The 22,435-nt window shown below is 44.5% G+C and overlaps 1 long non-coding RNA gene across 1 annotated transcript in view; it reads right to left on the bottom strand.

Annotated features, from left to right (window-relative positions):
• Nucleotides 1–22,435, bottom strand: part of LOC143648110 (uncharacterized) — a 91,408-nt gene that overhangs the window by 10,706 nt on the left and 58,267 nt on the right. The window contains exon 2 of the long non-coding RNA XR_013158372.1: nucleotides 13,707–13,844. This is a non-coding gene — a long non-coding RNA (uncharacterized LOC143648110). The remainder of the gene's footprint in view (nucleotides 1–13,706; nucleotides 13,845–22,435) is intronic.

Below are 22,435 nucleotides of genomic sequence, written 5' to 3'. Positions count from 1 at the left end.
AGTTTCAAACTTCAGCAGTGACACCAGCTGGGCACCCAAAAGGCGGGACCAGACCAACCTTGCCTCAGTGGATACCTGCTAGCACTCACCCGGGGACTAGCACAGCTGCTTTGCAGAAGTAGCCAGTGTGGGGATAGGAACAAGAGCAGGAGACCTGTCCTTTCCCCCACGGGGACCCTCACATCAGTTTCCATCTTGGAAAGGAGAATGGTAGCAGAGAAACAGCACTCATGAAGAGTTGAGTTACTTGAATATTTACTTAGTAGAGCCCATTTCACCTCAAGGGAGATTGTTTCAACCAGAGGAGATGGAGCTTGAATTCACTGCCTTGTTGAAGTCCTCCTCTGTTATCCATGGGAGATGGTCACACAGGAAGAGAACCAGTAAGGCGCAAGGTCTCTGCATGCCCGCACAGTGGGAATCTGTGCTTTCGCCACCCTGGCATGGAAGACTGTGCTGGAAGATCTGTGGGGCGGTGCATCACAGCAGACACGCGTGCCGAGCAGGACTGGACGTTGCCTGGCTTCCTGCTGATTCCTGCTGCTAGGCTGTGCTTTGGGGTGCAGAGCGTCTCCCCAAGTCCATATCCACAGGAGCCTGTGAGTGTGACCTTGTTTGGAAATACGGTCTTTGCAAGTGTAATCAGTTAAGATGAGGTCATACTAGATTGAGGTGGACTCGTGTCCTGTATAGAAGAGGAGAGGATGCACAGGATCACACAGTACCATGTGAAAATGAAGCAGAGATCAGAGTGACGTGTCTACAAGCCAAGGAATGCTGAGGGTAGCTGCCCACCACCAGAAGCTGGAAGAGGCAAGGAGGGCGTCTTCCACAGAGCCTGCAGAGGGAGCCTGCCAAACCCTGGGTTTCAGACTTCTGACCTCTAGAACTGTGAAAGAACAAATTTCTGTCGTTTTAAGCCCCCAGTTTGAGGTCATTTGCTACTGCAATTCCTAGGACACTATGACACATAGGTTCCCAGGGCTTAGGAAGTCAGCCGGATCCACAGAAGGGAAAAGGGGCAAGTCCTGATTGGGTTGATAATTTTTTATCCTGACTTGACTGAGATCTGTTGAATTGTTGGGTTTAAGAACTCCATTAGCATGTGGGATGAAAGACAGAAAACATGTTTAATTATGGAAAAATAAAAATCACAAGTTTTTGCACATCTGAATTCGGTGGCCTGAGGAAATCAGCCATAGCTTGAACATCATCTGACTTCATCAAAAAACTGGGTGTTCCTCTACCCACTTCGCAAATGCAGACACTGGTGTTGACAGAGGAGCTGCAGAAGCAGCATCTGCTTGACAGCTTGGGGCTTGAGGCTGGGGCGGGCCTCAGATTAAGAAGCAGAGGTGATTTTTGTAATTAAGTTATAAAAATTAAAGTTCTGAAGGACTGCGCCCTTTCTAAGACGACAGAGATGCCTTTCTCCTGAAGGCAAATTCCTCCAAATGTAATGTCGGGCAGGGAATGGAGGGAAGCAGAGACTCAGGACATCTCCATGGAGCTTCCAACCCTCGATTCCCCACTCCTGGTTCAAACCAACCAACCCTGACCCCTATGAGTGAGGGCCTACGAATCTCTCAGGCCCCCTTCCAACCCCACCCAGAAGAGAGCCGAGGAAGGAAGGAGAAAAGACAGCAGGGCATGCACCCTTCCTTAGCTTTCCAACAGGAAGCGGCTCAGAGCCTGTTTTCTTTTCTCTTCCTTTCAAATGGATCCTTCATATCTCCAATAACTCTTATCTTTCGGCAAACTCAAGCAGGCCCCGCCTGAGTTGTGAAAACACAGAACTTCAAAGGTTTCGCACACATCACCGTGAAGGTCCGCCCCTAGCCCAGGAAAGCGGGAACGAGGTCCAGAAACCACTCCTGATTTCATCGCCCTTACGCGGAGGCACTGCTCCCCTGCACGGGTCACGGCTGCCGCCCTCAGCGCCCCCCACCCGGGCTCACCCACCTTGGAGACAGCTGCGTTTGCACCCTCGATGGGGTGAATTACACGCCGGGAGGGTGGGTGGGGTGGGCTTTAACCTCCTTTGCTGCTTTCCTGGTTGCACAGAAGGAAATGGGGGGGAATCGAAGCTTCTCGAAGGTGGCAAATCCTGTCTCCATCACCAGGGGGCACATCTCAGCTGGAGGAAGTAGGGGGAGGAGGCACGGAGCCAAGTGGTTGCCATGGAGGTGATGCCTTGGGGAGCTGGGAGAATTGTGAGAGGAGAAAGAAGGAACCAACTAAAATACATAAAGAAAGGAAAAGGCCTTTTTTTTCTGGTCCTGGAAGACTAAAAACTGACTTTTAATTTATCCACAGAGTTTTATTTTATATTTCTTTACCTGTTAAAGATCAGTAGAAGAACACCTAGTGGGAAAAATACTTGTATGGGGGCAGGTTGGTTGCATAAAATAAGAGATTTCCAGTCTCATACTGGAGATGTGGAATTACATTCGACAAAGATGCTGTAAGTATGTGCTATGTAATGAGCACCCATGGGGGGAGGGGGAGGGGGGAGAACAAAGGGGAGGGTGGCCAAGCTTTTTTCCACCAAAGGTGGCCTTTTGGTAAGATGACAGCACCCCTTACCTGGATCCTTCAGCTCAAATAAAAAGACCATAAAATGGATCTCCTTCCTGGATTCGGACCAGCATGTGCCCCATGCTGAGGTGGCCATGAGGGGACCCTCCCCGGAAGCTGAAATCCAGCTCAGGGTACACCTGTCCCCCCTGTCCCCTACCAAAGGGACCGTGTACTTTGCCTTTACATGGTGCCTCTACATGGTTGAGGCACTTTTGGCAATTTGGCCACGCAGAGGGGGTTGTCTTTTGCCAAGTCATCCACCTGGAGACTGCACTTTCTCTTCCCCCACCTTATCTGCACAAGGGTTCCACGTAAATTCATGTCCCGATAATGACAGAAGGGCAATATCTGTGCCGCAGCTCTTAGGAGATTTCGTTGGGAGGATTGAGGTTGATGTTGGCATGCACCAAGAAGCAAGCAACCCAATGCACTCTGCACTCGGCGTTGGGGGCGGGGCAGGCAGCGAGCCCCCACCCCCTCCCCCCACCCCCCACCTCCGCCTCATGGGAAACGAGCCTTCAGAGCTTTCACGTGAATGGTGCCGTTCTGCCTTCAGCCTTTTCCAATTTTCAATTTATAGGGGAAGTCCGGGGCTGTAATTTAGTGAGGAAAATGGGAGCATTGTGCTCTGTCTTTGAAACTACCCAGTACCTAAATGGAAAAAAAAGGCCCACTCTCAACAATCATTCCGTACACATTTAATAACCAGAAAAATCCTTTAATTTCCTGAAGAGGCTTAGGAGCCTTTACTGAGTATGAGGCTACTGGGATATCTGTTTAGGAAGTAAGTAGAGAGGGAATAAAAAGATGGACGGAGGGTACAGAGCTGGCAGGAGCAGCCATGCCCTTGGCTTCTCGTTCCACTTTCCTCCCAGGGTTTTGTCACCCAGTGGATGCTTTTGTAGGAAGAATACAGGAGCTCTGGGTTGGCCTCAGTGGACTCTGTCACTGCCCTGCCGTCCTTCACTTTCTACGGACCGGTCCTCAACCTTCTTTGCTTCCTTAGGACCCACTCTCCACTGATGATAAAATCACCCTTGGGAGCTCCTGGCCACCCATCCCACTCCATCTCTATCCCTATCCCAGCAGCCTGCTCTTCTGTTCCAGGAGAAGGTGCTCTTCTATTAATATTTGCTCTTATAGAGTCATCCATTAGTGCTTTGCTTATTTAACTGCATCAAAACTCTCTGGGTGGACTGAATTATTTACCCAAATTTAGACATCTCTTAAACTGAATCTGCAATCCTGAGGGTGTGAATCCATTGCAAACAGGACCTCTTGAGAATGTAATTTTTAGTCAAGGTGTGGTGTGGCCCAACTGAATGCAGATGAGTCTTAATATGGATTATGGAGTCCCTTATAAGCAGAAGAAATTCCAATATCGTCAAAGACAACCACAGGGAGAAGCCAGAAGCCAGAAGTCAATAGAACTGGGAAGAGAAAGGAGAGGACATCACCAAGTGAGTGAGGCAGGTATACATGCCAAGAAGCCCCAAGGATCATTGACAGCCAGCACCCCAAAGTTACAGACTTTAGGGAGAAAGTATCAACTTGCTGATGTCTTGACTTTGGACTTCTCCTAACCTCAAAACCATGAGCCCATAAATGTAGGTTGTTGAAGTCAACCTACCACGTGGTATTTGTCATGGTAGCTCAAGAAAATGAAGACGCTCCTACATCTGAATTTTCAGCCCTGCCACAATATGTGTCATCCTACCATCCCATGTGTTTCCTACGCACCGTCCTCCCAGCTTCTGCCCTTCTCTTTCTGGCCACCATATTCTGGTGGGATTGCACTTCTTCTCCTCTTCAGTCGAGCCTGCTCGACTTCTGTCCATTGGGCTTCTGTGCTGGGCATACAGTAGATCTCAGTTCCTGCTAATCTGGTGAAATTGGGTTCTAGGAGACCTTTTCCAGGCTACACTGAAACCCTTCTTTTCCAGATCCCAACAGCGTTGACATGGTTGAGACCCTCCATCCCTGAACCACAGTGGTTCACTGACGCGTCTTCTCACCCACAAGACTTTAAGCTCTTTGGAGGCCAGGACCATGACCTCGTGCTTTTGCCCCTACGGCACAATCGAGGAACCGAGAACATTCCATAAATTTTCCCTTAGAATTTGCATGAATACAGCCATTTTGCCTTACAAGCCTACAGAGAATTGCCTATTAAGGATTGAGTCAATTTTGCATATTAATAAGAACAATGCCCAGTGTTAGAAAAGAGTAGCTATATTCATGTTCAGACTTCTAAAGGTGTACCGAGGCTTGCCACCTTTAGCAAGCATGGCCACTTGTTAAAATGTAGATTCCAGGCCCAAACCTGGATTTAACAAAGTAGAATTTCTGTTTTTATGTCATCTCCCTCCACCATCCAGATGATATGCAAAGTTGAGAACCACTGATCTAGCTACGCAGACATTAAATATTGATTCTAGGTGAGCTATCAGAGCAGAAGACAGCATCGATGGCTTATTATAGCCCCTAGAGCCAGCTGGAGCAGAGCCAAAAATGATTTATTGCTTCCTAGGTGATCAGTCACGTTTCTGGCTTGGCAGTCTTGTGACTGCCCCCAGGCAAGAGCTGCCATCTCCATGCAGAGCAACATTCTCCCAAAGTCAAGGGCCAGCAGGGAGAAGCTGGGGGTCGCCAGAGTGACCCTCCCAGGGCAGGTTTCAGTCCAGAAGCCTACAGCCTGCCAGATACAGTGTTTCCCTGTCTCCCCAGGCTGGCAGTCCCTGAGATGGAGAATTACAGCGTGTTGTTCGTTTATGATGTTTGCTTTGCTTTTGGAAACACCTCAGGGCAACTCAGGGTAGGTTTTCACAGTGATGTTTGACTTGGCTTAGCTGCAAAGTTTCCCCTTTTTAGTCTCTGTGCTGCAAGTCAGTGCAGGGCCCCATACCCAGGAGCCTACCACCCGGCCTCACAGAAAGCAGGGGGCGGGCAAAAGAAATGAAATGTTGGGAGAGCTGAACTGGGGTTCCCTGCACCCCATACCCACCCTCTCAGCCTGGAGCGAATCTGAAGTTAGGTCAGTTACTGCAGCCCGGAGGGGTGCCTGGGGACTGTCTGCAAGCCCAGCTCCAGCCTGACCCCTGGCAGTTCTGAATGGGAAACAAGATTCTTTCCCAGGGAGGAATATATTCCTTTTTTTTTTTAAGCTCCTAATTTGCTCATATATTTTCTTTTTTAAAAAAAAAAATTAAACTAACTTCCAGTAGTAAATTGCTAGCCCTTCTTGATGTTTAGTCTCAAATTTCAAATAGATGCCATGTGATGCTCTACTAGCACCTGCTATCACTGTACTGCTGCATTCCCATGGTTTCATTTAATCCACACAAAACTCTAGGTCGCAGGTATCATTAGATCGCTTTCACCAATGAGAACGCAAACTCAGAGAAGTAGGGTGAGGAGCTCAAGAACACTAATAAATGGTGGAGCAGGGATTGCAATTTAGCACCACATCATCTTCCCAGCAGAGTGACTGCTCACTGCCTGCATGGAATGATGACCTTCCATGTTCTGAACCCTTCGAATTCCACCCCGACTTTATTCCTTTGCCTTGAATTAAGAACCAATAAAGGCTTTTCGGAGGGCCGAAATATTTCATCTATGAGTAGGCCCGGTTTGCATCAGGCATACCCGCCCAGTTTATATTAGCAAAATGAAGAGCAAAGAAAGTCACCAGTTTCTAGTGACATATCTGCAGACATCAAAAACGCTGTGGAAGGGAATTTATGTCCATAGTGCATTTCTTTTTTGTACAAAAGTGAAGGCTTGATGGGGATACACCTGAGTGGGTGGTAGAAACGGATTAAAATCCAGTTGAAATGCCGTCAAGACCTTTGGGGTATGGCCACTGTTATCTAACCTGGGGGGGATGGGGTCACGTCCAGAGGTATTGGATGGAGTCTGAGAGCAGAGACCAGGTGCCCTGGCTGGGCCTTCCCACACTGAAATCAGCAAGACATTTGGTGCTGAGACCAGAGAAGCTGAACTGGAACTTATGGGCTTTGGGGAGCAGACCCAAGGATGCCCAGCTATTCTACCCAAAAGTCTACTCCTCTTGATGTTTAGTCTCCGGTTTCAAATAGATGCCACGTGATGCTCTCCTAACAAAGTCACCATTGCATCCGAGGGTGACAGCAAAGTCATGCCCCATAATCACCGTGTGAGCCTCTCCCCTCAGCAGCCTGGACCTTAATTATAGGACACACGGTTTTCTTTACTTCAAGGGCCACATCTCATGCCCCCCAGCCTGCCCTGACAGTCACCTGACGGGGTTGATTTTGGTGGAAGGATGGAGATTGGAAGTGAATATATCTTAGGACTTTGTCACTCAGTCATAAGAGATCATTGGATAAAAACAAAGTCTTATTAATTTACAAGTCCATTTATTGGCCAAAACCAGGTAAAAGGGTCTAAGCTATTGTTTAAACATGGATTCCATACCGGGTGCCCTGCACACCACGGTTTGCAAACAACCGGGCAAGGCAGGCTGGGAGGGGTTAATGGTGCTGTCCTGTCTTAAATATGCTGGAAACCATGCTGTCTTCTCATGTTTTTTTTGAATTGGGCTCAACGCAGTGAGAAGAAACCACCAGGAGTAACCGTAATTATTATTGTATTTGCTACCCAGTCTGTGTCACATGCTTCCCACATGGCAACTCAGATACCCACAAGAGCCAATGTTGCTATTATTATCCCAAGTTTGCATATGGAGGGGGAGGGGGTAAGAGGTAAGACAAATTCAGGAACTTGTCCAGGGTTACAAAGTTAGCAAGGGGGAGGGCCCAGGAATGAACTGGGTCCTTTCTTCTCCGAGCTGGCTCCTGTGAAATGCTATTCTTATCCCTGCTGTGGTCTGATGGGGTATCACATTTTACTACTGCACTAGCCAGAAGGTCAAGAGCAATTATGCCGCCCCTACAGCATGCCCCGGGGGTCACTCCTGGAATTAGCAGGGTCCGCTTTCAGCCAAGGAAACGATATCTGAGATTTTTTTTTTTTCCGTAGTGCATAGACATTACTTGAGAGGGATATGGTATGTTAAAGATATAGCACTGTGGCATCTTGTAAATTTTATAGCTACTGTTTTACACTTTATCGACATTCCTGATCTTATTGAGGGGTTCACTTCAAATAGTATTGTGTGAGTGGAAGTGCTGGGATTAAATGAAATTGTATATTATTTCACACGGATGTCTTTAGGAATTATCTCCTTGCATATCACAGTTTCAGTATTCTCCATTACTGCTTTACTAGGAAGAGTTTCTTTGCATCCATAGAATGATAGCCATTAGAAATTAGAGTTCTCTGCTACAAAACAAAATATTCCAAGTAATTCTCGCACATTGAATATCTAGCTGTTCATGGGTATCTCTGACTTAAATGAAGGACAAGGGTGTTAACCCAGACTGCACGACAGAATCACGTGGAGAGCCTTAAGAAATCATTCCTAACAATTGGGTCTCACCCCAGACCAGTTAAACCAGACCTCTGAGAGGTGCTGTCTGGGGCAGTGACAATTTATAAAACTCCACAGGTCGTTCTAGCGCGCAGCAAGGGTTGAGGAATACTGGCTGGGTCTAGGCAATAATGGATTTTTAATAAACGATCATACCACGGAGTTGGGTGTGGTCATTATCATTTCATTAAATGCATCATAAAACAGGAACCATCTACATTATGCATGACGGTCAGAAGTTTTGAATACAAAACAACTAAAATATATGCAAGAGTATAATACATCCAAATCAGTAAGCTCCAGATCCAAAATAGTAAATAGGACTGAAAGAAAGAGCGACTGAACAGCATCCTATAAAGTTTCGTACAAAAAGTCGCATCTAAACCTAAGATGCCATCAATTTTAAGATGAAGTTTCACTGATAAAAAAAATCAAATTATGAAATCCCAGCCTTTATAAGATGCTCCATAGTTCCAAAAAAACTAAAAATAAAACAGGTAAAATATAAGGCTTATAATCAATGAAATACCATATTTTAAAATTATTTTTTCTGCCTAGTTGACGCCAACTGTTACCAAGGATTTCCACTAGATGTCACTGTGCTCTACTACTTCGGGTTCCGAAAGGAAGTCAGAAAACTTATTTTTTTCTATTTAAAATCGAAAGCATCCCTCTTTTATAGACAAGAGACTCAATCTCTTCCTTTGTGGAGTTGTTGCTTGTTGTTTCCCTTTTGTTAGCACTTTTCCAAAATATCTCACAAAGTGTCAAAATATTTTAAAAGTGAATTGAGGGTGGTACACGGTGGCTCAGTGGCAAGAATTCTTGCTCGCTGAGCCTGGAGACCCAGGTTTGATTCTCAGAGCCTGCCATGCAAAAAAAAAAAAGATTGAAATTGAAAAATTTCGATGGCTCGATGGAAAACTACTACTTCCCTCCAACACTGAACGCTCCTGGATTTCAGTTGCGCTTGTATCCCCTGCGTAGTCTGCAGTGAGTTACAGAGAAGAGATGGCAACAACGATACAAGGTTGAAGTTTTTAAGTCAAGTCATCAAATCAAATCAAATCAAAGGTAAAACTTTTAGGAAAGAATATGATGTCTTCCAATCTGAAAACAGCAGACCATGGCTTCCTGCACGCTTGAGTCACTGCTCACCAAGGCAGGAAAAAGCTGGGTGGAAAGCGGAACCGGGACCAATGGGACAGGACCCGAGCTTAATCCTAAACCCAGTGCCTGGGAATTGATGGAGGGCCTCCAAGCCTGAAAACCTGGAAGTCCTTCCTTGTTGGATGAGAACGGATCTCCCAGCAAAATGATGGGAGCCCACAGGAGATTCTGGCGCTGAGCTTAGAGCCAATCTCCAAGGAAAAATCATTATTTTGACCACACTAAGATGCCATCAAGTGTAAGATGAAATATCACTGATAAAGCAAAAACTGTCCGTTAAACTATGATATGCCATCCATTGTAAGCCACACCCCAATTTCAGATAGGTTAAAGCAGGAAAAAATGGGAATGTTATAATCTATGAAATGCAGTATTTTTAAATGATCTCTGTTCCTATCTCCTATGAGATGAGGACAGAAATTGAGAGTAAGCATTTCAAAACTTTTATAGCAAATAGACAAACTTATTTTGGGTCTGTTAAATATAATAATAAAGAGAACTTGAGTTTGTATTTTGAATAGCTTTATTTTTTTACTTCCATTTTCTAACATTTTACAAAATTATTGGCACATGATGGATTTGCATTTTTTTTCAAGTGGAGCATCGCCGCAGGTAGTCTGCAAAGCACTGCCAAAGTCCACCTGAGCTGCCAGAGAAGGAACCCCAAAATGAGGACAAGTAAACCTCTTGGGCATTTTCTCATGGATAGCAGAGATGGAAAAGGGCCGAAGAGAGGGGCACTTTGTGAAGGCCTGGATAGCTGAGGAGGTGAAAGGAAATTCCAAGTACGTTACACCTGGGAGCCCCAGCCACTGAGCACCTCCCCTGGATCCACTGGCTCTGTCACCCCCTCCCACATGCTCTCCCTGCCTGATGCACCTACCCAACAACAAGCCTAAAATTGACCTCGAAGCACAAGGAACTCAGGTGGCTACAGTGTAAAGAAAATGCACAACCACTCAGAATTTTCCAAGTCTTATACTTAGCTTAAGAACAGAAAGGCAGAGGGGTCCATAGCTAAACTTTTTTATAGTTTGATTCAACCAAAAGCAGCAGGCTTTGAGGGAATGGAAGCTTAAAGCACTGTGGAGTTCCATTTATGGGTAACTGTGATTTGGTTATTTTGCTTCTCTAAAAAAAATGCCTGTTACCCCATCATACTATTGGTGCCTTTTTTGGAAAACAATTTGGTAAATAGCCATCAAAATGTGAACTGTGAGTACACTTTACCCCAGGAATTTCTGTTAGAAACCCATCCTGCAGTTGTAGAGTAAGCAAAGACGAGACACACAAAATATTCACTATTTATCAACTCATCATGAGAGGAAAAAACTGAACAAAACTAATCCTTCAATAAAAGACTGGTTAAATAAGTTGTGTAATGGAATCCATGCAATGGAACTGTATGTGCAGTTTAAAGAAAGATTAAAATGTTCCTTTAGGCACTAATATGGAAGGATTTCCAAGATACATTTTTAAGTAAAAGAAGCTAGCTGAAGTTCAGTGGGTACAGTATGATCACATGGTATGTGCGAAGAAGCAGCATATGCAGTTTGAACATGCACAGAGCCCTTCTAAAAGATGTACAAGAAGAGTGGGCCACAGTGGCTCAGCAGGCAGAGTTTCTTACCTGCCATGCTAGAGACCAGGTTCGCTTCCCAGTGCCTGCCCACGCAAAAACAAACAAAAAAAAGATGTACAAGAAGCTGTACACAACAGTCACCTCTGGGAAATGGAGCTAAGAGTCAAGGTTGAGGAGAAGGACTTTCATTTTTAACATCACACTCTTCCTTACTGCCTGATAATTAAAAAAAATAGAAATATGTATTAATTCAATAGGGAACAAGGTGCCTATGGCACAATATTAAGAACTACAAGAAATGACAAAAATATGAGTCAGTCAAAGATATAACTCGATACAAGGGGTCTCATAAAATAGTCGTGCCCTAAAGGCTAAGAGATGGTGATGCCTGGGACAGGGGGACACAAAAGTCCTGGTTACTTTTAGTAACCAGCAATACCAGCCTCTCCTGGAGGACCCCATAAAACTCAGAAGAATCTGTGGCAGGACACCCAAGGATTTCAGGAAACATGGCCATTACTAGGTGAAAAACCCAGAAATAGCTCTCTGAGTATTTAATTACTATGTGGAAATGGAATGGGTGGTTAGGAGATTGGGATTGGTTACTTAAATAAAAAATGCTTGCCTGGCCTTGTTGCATAAACATAGGGAGTGACTTGGCTAGCAGCAGTGCTGTTAACTTTTACAAATGGGACACATGTTTCCTGTTTAATGCCATTGTGCACAGTGCTTATTCATTATGACACCGCTGATCTCAGAAATATTTTTCTTAAAAGTTGTATATGGTGAGTATACTTATGTTGTATATTGTTACTCACCACGTATATCTCACACTCTGAGCACTTCTGTACTTTCAGCCTATGAGAGCTGGGGAGGGAAACTGTCCTGTTCACTCTGGGGCACTCAGCAGAGCACATCATACTACAAACACTCCCAGCCAATGAGTACTTTCAACCGCTGTTCCAAGTTGAGTGTGTTTGGTAAAGCATCTTGCTTACTCCGCCTTTGTCTTACTTTCTGCCCAGTATTGTTTGTCTGAGGGAACAGTTGCAACCCATAGTGGTGGGTAAAAGGTGTGCAAGAGATCACTCTGGAACTTGTCTCAAAGAAACAAAGGAAAAATATCACGCTGGGTGTCAAAGAGCCGATTTTCAGGCCACTCCAAGTGACCTCATGGAAATGGTGGAGGAAGCAGAGCACGAAGTTTGGCGGGCCAGGAGGGAGAGGTGGAAGTCCTTCACAATTATACCAGGCATCATAAACATCTCTGCAAGTCTCGGAGAGATGATCGAGGGGATTTGAAGGAGTGTCAAGATAGGAAGCCAGAATTATGCTTATGAGGACCCAAAGAGCAGTTCTCAACATAGGGGGGCCTGCTATGCCATGGCGTATCTGACAGATTTGGGGAGGGCAGGGGACACACACGGGGAAAGCCACCAGCTACAAAAACACCAGAGCCCTCTGGTCTTCCAGCGCACACCACAAGAAACTGCATCTCCTTTCAGCCGAGGTGAGCCGGCTGCGCCTGTATCACTGAAAAGATGCAGAAATGATGGGTTTTTTCTAGAACTCCTCCCAGGGTAAACAGCGTGGGTGCTACAAGGAATACTTGAACACTGGCCGCTGGTGAGGGTTAGCCACCTCAGGGAATGCCTTCTGGGATGGCTGGGTTCCCTCAACTGTGAAGTTTTGTTTCCTTTAGAGGGGCTGCAAATTTAGGGCCAAAGATGTATTCTCCGGACAAAAGGAAGTCTAAGGCTGCTTCCCCCGGAGCCTTCTTCCTGCTGGGCTCTTTATTTATTTAGAGCACTCAGCCTTTCTTCTAAGTAAACAGTGAACAAATATTTATAAAGCACCCGTTTAAATTGTGTCAGATGATTACCCTGTCTTCACCTGGCGCTAGGCACTATAGTCATGCTCATTTTGCTGCCTCTCGATTTTCTTGTGTGGAATAGACCCTCGCTCTGTAGGGAGAGACCAGCCCCCCTTCCCGCTTCCACTTCCGGCCCCTGGCACTTCCGGAGTCAGGCATTTCCGGTGTCAAGCACTTCCGGAGTCAGCCATCTTGGGAGGAGGCAGAAAGTTTGCGCTCAAAATGTGGTCGTGGGAGTGGAAACAGAAAGTGGCCCTTTATCTTATTTTGGGCTGAATTCATAGGAGAGTAGATGTTTGGGGGTGGTGCTTGCCACATGGAAGCAAGAGTTGGGGTGAGAACGGAGTTTTTCAGCACCCAGAGAATGGGACCTGTGGTGAGCTGATGGAGGCATCTTTTGGGGGATGATGATAAATACGGTGGGGTCAGAGTCACTTTTGAGAGGTGGTGCTGCTTGTCTTATATGGATTCTTCTTAACAACCTCAGATGTCTAGGTTTTCTTTTTTGGAGGAAAGCAGTAGTTACTTCCTCAGAGGCATTGGTTTTAGATTAACACTTAGGTTGACATGAGTCTATTTGCTGACCACTTACATAATCTGGGGATTTTTGACAATCTCAAAAAACCTTAAAATTTCAGCTCCATACTCTAGATATGCAGTGACCCCTTGGGCCTGATTGGGAGATGGCCAGCCTTTGCTAAATCAGACTGAGGACATAAACACCCAGAGCCCACTTAAATCCAGGGCTTAACTAATTTCTTTGCTTCCTCATGCTCAAATGTGCTGGACACGTCACCTGGTGCAGGCCAAGCAAGCTTTGAGCTTCCCTGAACTTTCTCCCAGCAGCCAGACTGGAAATACTGGAAAAGCAGAGGCAGTTGCCCTCAGAGGCATTGCGTCAGTATTTTCTCTCCTTTTGGCCAGTTCAGTTTTGACTAGAAACTGGAATAATAATTATCATGATACACATTTACAACTTTTTAACTAATTAATCCCTTGGAGTCCTCTTTGGGGGAAAGCATTCTACCCACCTCATACATCAGGAAACCAAGAGGCCATATGGTTTGACTGGGCTGGGTGGTCGCTGGTGTCAGTAGGAGAGTGGAGACTGCAACTTCAACAGTTCTTGACTTCTTGGCCTGTGTCCAGATTGCTGGGCCTTGCAGCCCCTAGAAAAGTAACACATGAGAAACTGAAGTGGACCAAACAATAAACCATTGGAACAGTTGGCTCAGGTTAGGAGGGCAGCACCCTGTGGACCTGCCTGTGCCTGTTTGTCTTGGAGGGGCAGACTTGGAGGGGAAGAAAACCCATTTTTCCAGGAGTGTTTTTTCCACCTTTAATTACCAGTTAAAGCAAAACATTCTGAAAACAAACCTCCCCTTAAAAGAAAACCCCAAGTTGCTGTGAAGGTTTCATCTTTCCCTTTTGAATCCCATGGTCTGCAGCCATATAATCCAATGTTGGGCTGGAAAAATATTTTGTCTACAGAAATACCTACACAGGGTATCAGGACACCAGTACCCAGGAAGGGGGCTGGAACTTGTATGATAACCAAGTCCTCCAAGTCAGGTCCTGACCTATTTATTACGAATCTTCTTAACTACTTTTGACAAGAGATATCTAGATTTTCCCCTGATTCCATCCTATCTGCCAGGAATACTTTTCTCAACAAATTGGGGTGGAGTGGTAGATATAGGTAAAGAGAGAAGGGGAGATGTTTGGTAATCAAGCTTTTCATTGGTCATGGCTATTACAAGGTAAGGAAAGTGGTAGACGCACAAAGGGATGTGGGTTGGAAACCCTCCAACCCCACCAAATAGACTCACTTAGAGGCATACGTCAGCAAAGGCAATCCAGGCTGGGTTTCCAGATATAATTACTCACATTTTTTATAAGTGAGTAGGCATTGTCAAGCAGGCTTCTTCCAGGATGTGTCAAGGCAGATTAACAACCCTTTTCAGGGGCATAGCCTTGCTATTTCAATGGTCTTTCCCTCTGAACCCAGTGCAAGCATTTACTTGGTCCTGATATGAATTGCCTTGTGTTTTTGTCCATCATTTCATGTATGGATGCCCTATTCCCCCAATTTAATAGTAGACTTCTTCATAGCAAGGACCAGAGTTTTCATAATTACTATTAATGAAAATCATGGCTCAAATGTTTCTGTTTGGGTGTCATCAGCCAAGGGACAAAAACTAACTTCAGGATCATTCCTCTGCTTGATTTTGTTCCATGGTTCCAAATGTCCTGTTAAGATCCACATTTCCAGAGTCCTCTTCAATGCAAGGAGCACATCTGTGAGCCATGTGTTTCTTTTCTTTACTCCTGCACAATGGTTATATTTTCACCTACTACAGGAAGCTCGGCAGATTCAGGAGTACAAGGAGCAGAACCGAGGACTGGAGATGATACTCAGTGATGCTATCAGCAGGTCTGAATGCCACCATCTGCTTGAGAAGTGGTTGCCCTAAGAAGCTTATCCCAGTTCCCAAATTCGGTTGATCTGTTTTGAGGTGACAGCCTCATATTGAAGTAATTTCTCCCCTCCCCCCCAAAAAGGGTAGAGAATAGTTGGAGTTGTAACCTGTTTTATGTAGTCAAAGTTTGTGACTGCTGCAAAGAAACCTGGAAAAGCCTGTTGAGAATGTGTGTCTAGGCATATGGATAAGTATTCCAGCTTCACAGTCTGCAAACACCATTAGTGGCCCTTGAAATTGTTCTCTAGGAAATGCTGGCTGTTAATGACTCTGCCCAGATGCTTCCATGTGAACTGGACAGAGATAATGTATGATTTTGTTGAATAACCAAGTGCTCTGGGTAGATTGCCTGCGCAGGAAGACTGAGATCATGTGCCATCCCGAAGCCAGAAAACTTTGCCAGAGCAACAGTGAAAAAATTAAAAATTCTCCCTTGCTAGTAGATTGACTGTCTTTCTATAGACTAAAGACCTATATGAACTTGGCTGTCAGAGGGCTCCATCTGAAAGCAGTCAGAAATGCTAAGACAACTTTTATGTGGCAAGGGGGAAGCGTCCATTAATAATTTTTAATTGACTTTCACTTGGTAAGAGGATATTATACCAAGTGCTTAGAGATAGAAGAATATGCCTTTAGGATGTTTATGATCTGGTTAAGGGAGATAAGGCACAAGATTGAAAAACTAGTTGAAGATGCAAGGCAACGGAATATTCCCCCTGTGGAATGCTATTCAGCCATTAAAGTGAATGATGTGGAGTACACGAACTGAGATTAAGTGGTCAAAAGGCTAGTAGCCAAACAGGATACCATCCATGTAAATATTAAAGCAAAGCATGTGTAGGCGTATGTGTTGGTTTGAATCTGTTATGTGCCCCAGAAAAGATTATGTCCTTTTAATCCATTCTTGTGGGGGCAGACGTTCTATGGATGGGACCTTTTGGTTAAGCTATTTCAATTGAGATGTGACACCGCCCATTCAAGGTGAGTCTTAATCTTTCACTGGAGTGCTTTGAGAAAATGATAAAAACAGTAAAAACCCAGAGAATTTACAGAGAAAAGCCCAGAGACATTTGGAGACAGCCATTGAAACCAAAACCAGGAGAGAAGATCCAGCAGACTTCACTATGTGCCTTCCCATGTGACAGAAGAATCCCAGATGCCAGTGGCTTTTCCTCAGGAAGGTATCTTCTTCTTGATGCCTTAATTTGGACATTTTCATGGACTTAGAAATATAAATTTGTAACCTAATAAAACCCCATTGAAAAAACCAATCCATTTCTGATATATTACATTCTGGCAGCTTTAAGAAACTGAAACAGTATGAACATATGTGTGGTAGTTAGGTTTAGGTGTCAGCTTGGCCAGGTGAAGATGCTTAGTTTTGTTGCTGTGGACGTGAGCCAGTGGCATGTGAAGCTCATCTGTTGCTGATTACATCTGCAGTTGGCTAGGAGGTGTGCCTGCGGCAGTGAATGATGTTTGATTTAATTGGCTGGTGCTTAAATGAGAGAGCTCAATGTAGCACAGCCCAGGCAGCTCAGCATACCTCATCTCAGCACTCGCAGCTTAGCCCAGGCCTTTGGAGATGCAGAAATAATTCACCCCAGGGAAAGTTGTTGGAACCCAGAGGCCTGGAGAGAAGGCCAGCAGAGATCACCCTGTGCTTTCCCATATAAGAAAGAACCTCAGTTGAAAGTTAGCTACCTTTCCTCTGAAGAACTATACGTTTTTAACAAAATAAACCCCCTTTTATTAAAAACCAATCCATCCCTGGTGTGTTGCATTCCAGCAGCTAGCAAACTGGAACAATATGTGTGTTGGAAGATGCATAAAGGTGACCAGATGACCCATAAAGGCCACATCAAAATAGGAACAGAACTTCCTTTTGGGGAGTGAAGGAAGATTAGGAGTGTGGCAAAGGGGACCTTTCATTTTTTACTCCATATACTTATGTATTGAGTGAATCAGAACAAGAAAATATATATTACTTAAAATAAAAAGAAAAGGGATTAATGAAAAAATAACACAAGGATAAGTACACAATAGATTCCAGAGGTGCACTTCAGGTTAAGTGTGGAGGTCTGATCAATACCTGCCTCTCAAACTCTGAAACTTTCACCTCTTTCTGCTTGTTTACAGAAGTCCAAGTTTTCTAAGGGACTCTCCCATTTCCACACAGTCTTCTACCTCAGGAGATACCTGAGAGAACAAAAGCATGGTGGTCCCATCCCCTCTGTTCCCACTGAGCTTGGTCATGTGATATAACCAGGAAAATGAGATATGAGTGGAAGTCTGCCCAGGGGGATGCTGGGTAAAGTCTCTTTGCTTTTCCAAGTGCTGTGAGGAAGACAGAGCTCCTCTCCTGCTCAGGGGTTCCTGGAATGTGGCAGCCATCTCAGTGCATGAGGGAGTTGGCCTGAGGCCCACAAGCCAAGCTGTAATAGAAAGACAGAAAAACTTGAATCCTTGCAGATGTTCTTGAGCCCCTGAGTCAACCCACCCTGTTGCTGCCCTACTGCAGGTCTTCTGCTCCTGGGAGAGAAAACATTTTTCTTTGGTTTAAGCCAGTCAAGGTGGAATTATCTGTTACTCGCAACCCAACACATCTTAATCAGTCATGAGGAGCCCTGTTTAATTGTTAATCCTCAAACTCTTCGGGCGCATCTGAGGAGAACTTTGGGCCTCAAGGGACATACTGCTGGAAACTAGAACATAGTCTAAAACAAAGAAGGAATCCTGAACCCTGTGTGGTTGGGAGGAAAGAGGGAGCCATGGGGAGGCAGAGGTGCAGGCTGAGATAGGGACACTCATTCTCCTGGCCTCTGGGTGGTTCGTGGGACTGTAAGTGTGAGGTAGGAAGGTATCAGGCAAGTGGTCCCTCAGTCTGGCCCTTGTATTTGATACAAGTTCCTAAAAGAGGTGGGAGCTGCACTTGGGATGCCAAAAGAGCCATCATACCTAAAGTGTATTTGGAAGGAAAGGTTTCTTCCCTTGGAGTAGAAATCACCACAGCTTTCAAGGTGGAGGGCAAAAGGAGAACATTAGCAGCTTTCCAAAGCTGGGTGAGTCTGGAGTTTGGACAGCGGCTGCCCTAAGCAGAACTGCAGCCTTGCAGAGCCTTGGGGTGGGGTGGGGGTGGGGCACTGCAGGGGCTATGCTGAGCAGAGCCCCATAGCCAGGCTACAGCAGTGTCCAGAGTCACAGCAAATGGTCTGCAAGATGTGAGGGCTGGGAGAAAGCCTACTGCAGATGTTCCCAGGATGCACCATGAATATCACCAGAGGTGATGATGGTTTTGAACATGATAATCTCTTGCATTATGTTGGAGTTGGGCCCCTTGGAGAAGAACTGAGAAATGCAGTCTTGCTTCACGTGTATGTGTGCACGTGTGTATGTATGAAATAGACGGCAGGTGGAAGGAAAAGGGAAATGGAGAGGGAATGGGATTTCTTATGTTCCTGGTTGTATGGAAAGATGGTTTATATATGGGCTCTGAGCAATGTTCCCAACACTGAGCTATTTCTGTTTCCTTCACTGGTCTGACCTCCAGCTTGAAAACTCACTTGCTTCTTAGAGTTAAGTCAAGGAAGGCTTATTCTTAAAATTTAACTCCCAAAAGAGCATAAAAAAGCCAAGCCTAGGTTTTCAAATAGATCTACAGAGCTCTAAAAGTAACGCTAAGGCGTTTCAAGGGTTGTAAATGCTCAACTCAAACCCCACTAGTTTCTTTCTAACTATTGAAAAACTTAAAAAAACAGCACAAACACAAAAATACACTAAATGGACTATAGTTAACAGAAATATCTTAATATTCTTTCATCGACAGTAACAAATGGACCACACCAATACTAGAGGTCAATAATGGGGGGATAAGGGATATGGGGTGTTTTGGATTTTCTTTTTTTAAATGTCTATTTGTTATTTTTCTTTTTGGAGCAATGAAAATGGTCTAAAATTCAATGTGATGATGATTGCATGACTAGATGATATTATGAGACACTAATTGTATACTTTGGGTAATTATATGGTATATGAAAATATCTCTATAAAATTTGCAGTTAAAAAACTAAACAGACCTGCCCCAAAGTAAACAAAGCAGCAATAAAAAAAAGAGTGCAATCAGGAAAAAAAGTAAGGATGTATGCAAATTGAAATTTATTACAGATTATTAATATCTTTACTTCAGCCCTTTTATGAGAGTGTGAATAGAGTAGAAAATAGAAGAGCTGATTATAGGTACAAAACCCTTCCCTTTTATTCTAGTAGGATCCCAGTTTGCAGGAAAATGGCCAATAGCTAATTAGATGAGCCATATAATTATAATTATAGATTTTCAAGAACTTGTTGGCAATAAACATGCACATTTAAAAAATACACTAACTGCTAATACACCAGAGGCCACCTGTGTGTCACACTGGGCTTCCCTTTGACTTGCTCTTTGGGCCCACCTGGGAATCAAGCTTCTCCCAGTGTCTCTGTGAGAGATTTGCATTTCTTGCAAATATGCCAGTGGTTAGGGATTTTGTACCTACTGCATTGATTTTTTAAAAAGGCAGACTTGTTTTTATCCATTCGCACAAAATTGTGAGCGCATGGCTATAACATGCTGTCATCACAGTGAATTTCTACATAACCAGGTAGTATAAAAACAATTTGTGACACACCGATCATGGTGTCATAGTTATCATTTATTGTGATTCTTGATGTTCCTTATCTAGCTTTTATAGTTGTGAATTAGAATATAAAATATTGTTAGACATTGCTGATGGTTCTGCTTCAGGACAGAAACCTCTCTCTTTCCTCTTTCAAGCATCTGGATCAGTTTAAATCATCTGGAACTTTCACTTTGATTTCTGTATTCTTCAAAACATAAAAAGTGCAAATCTGAACTTATAAAATTAAACTTTACTAATAAATACATTTGTTTCTTACACTGGGGTTTCTATAAGACTCGAGTATCAAAAAGTGTCTGCTGGTTAAAAAAAATGTTTTAAAAGGCACTGTATTAAGGACCCTATTTGAATTTAATTCAGTGAACACATATATTGAAGCATTGCTTCAATTGTTAACTGGACACATAGTGAGTTCTTGGAGGCTGGGATCCAGGGGAGTAAAATTAAGATTGGCACTAGGCTTCAGAAAAAATCTTATTTGAGAAGGGGTCCCATTGGGTCCTTACTTGGTCAGAGAGTAATATGCCATCTCTGGTTGTGCGAGATAGGGGTTGGGGAGGTTAGACTGAGAACTGAATAGAAGGGGAGTAGAAAGTTAAAACTTGATGGGAGGGGCACTAGTGAGGGGTCCCACATGTGCTGGGAAGACAGCCTGGAGCTAGAAGGAAGTGAAAATGATTTCCTCAGCAATGAGAGTCTTCTGAAGCCAAGTGGGTGTCTCTTTGTAGGCATACCCAAAAAGATTGTTCTTGCATAAATTTCATCCCTGTGGTATAAACGAAAAGGCAACTGGCTTTATCCTATTGAAAAGCCCCTGATGATCTTCACTGGTGGGATCTGGGTTCTTTCTGAGGCCCGCCGTGAGCTGTCCGAATGGTCTAACAGACCCTGGGCAGAAAGGGTACCCCGCAAGCTCCTCTCCCCACACTGCAGATGAAACACTCCATACTCTGGAGTCCGGCTGAGATGATCAAGTTGTGGGTGGAGATATAGGTTCACTGAGGCAGATGCTGCGGTTGCTTGTCTTAACACCCATTGGCTTCTTCCTCTTTACCAACAGGACCCTAATCTTGTTTGGATAGCAAGGTGCCTGGTAGCTGGTCTGCTTGTTTTATTTGTTCCCCTTCTTTTCCAAGCTTCCTAGCAATGGCAATGTAACCCAGTTATGGTGAATTAGTTGAAGAAAAGCTCCTAGTTTGTGATTCCAAGAAAACCCTTTAGAAGGGAGCAGAATTGCAGACACTGCCCTTTGCCATTTGCCCTTCCCCTCTTCCTGCTTGGAATGCGGGTGCTGTACTGGTGGTAGAACAGCCATCTGTGGCAAGCATGCACTAAAGATGGCAGACCTCAAAAAACATACGGATTCTGGTTCCTGAAGACACCTTGGGGCCACTGCCCCAGCCCTGAAGTGCTCTTCCAGATTTCTTGTTAGAGAGAAGACAGTAAATCCTAACTTGATTCTTACTGTTATTTGGGTTCCCTTTTTTGCAATTGCAAACAGATACACCTCCGTAGCTGTTTTAATCAGATGTGGGTTTAAGCTGTGAGAAGGTTTGGGTATGTGAGTCTGTAAGCCCACCTGACTAGGCTGGCAGACTATAGCTGTCTGGTTTAGTTTGGCCTATGAGCTAAGAACAGCTTTTACATTTTTAAATGGTTGGAAAAAAGTCAAAAGAAGAATACTATTTCATGATGTGTGAAGACAATATGAAATTCAAATTTCAGTGCCCATAAATAAAGGTTTATTAGAACACAGCCACATTCATTCATTCCTGTATCACCCGTGGCTGTTCTCATGCTGCCACTGCAGAGTGGAGTTGTTCTGACAGAGACCATGTGCCAAAAGTCTAAAATACTTACCATCTGGCACTTTACAGAAAAGCTTTCCAGGCCCCGGAACAGACAAGGACCATATCCAGGTGATGCCTGGACATCAAGACCTGAGGAAGACCTCCTTTCAGTTTGATGGTGCCAACTTTTTAAAAACATTACTGCAGAATCAGGCAATATAGATCTTTGGTTCTCCAGCCAAAGGTAATTGGAAATGTGTGCCCACTGCCACAATTACAGGGGCCACCATGCAGGCACAAGAAACTGAGGATGTTAAACATCAGCAACGCATGAGACTGTCCTGCACAATGGACAATCGTTCTGCCCTAAAACACCCATGGCCCACCCATTGAGAAGCTGTGACCCAGACTATTACCCAAGTGTTTCCATTTCTGATCTGAAATTGGCTCTTAGTCTACCTATTCCTGTGCTTTGCAAATTTCACCTCTTTGTGATCTCAACAAATGATACAAAGCTTTTACGGTCCTGCACCTAGGAGTTTAACCAACAAAGGTAGAGTCCCAGTCAACAAATGTGCACTGGACTCCAGTTCACACATTTGGTAGACACAGTTGGAAGGATAAGATGTGCTTTCTGTCTCAAGAAACCCAAAACTTAGAGGAGACTGACAGCCACACAATTCATGTGAATCCTAGGCCAACACCAATAAGGCCTTCTAGAGAGGTACAAATCAGGACACGCTTCTCCTAGGAGAAGATGAGAACTCCAATCAACAGCTCAGGGACTGGCAAAACCTAATTTTCTTTTTCCTTTTCA

Source organism: Tamandua tetradactyla, chromosome 10 (assembly GCF_023851605.1).
Source record: "Tamandua tetradactyla isolate mTamTet1 chromosome 10, mTamTet1.pri, whole genome shotgun sequence".
NCBI lineage: Eukaryota > Metazoa > Chordata > Mammalia > Pilosa > Myrmecophagidae > Tamandua > Tamandua tetradactyla.
This window is presented reverse-complemented; position numbering and strand designations above follow the sequence as displayed.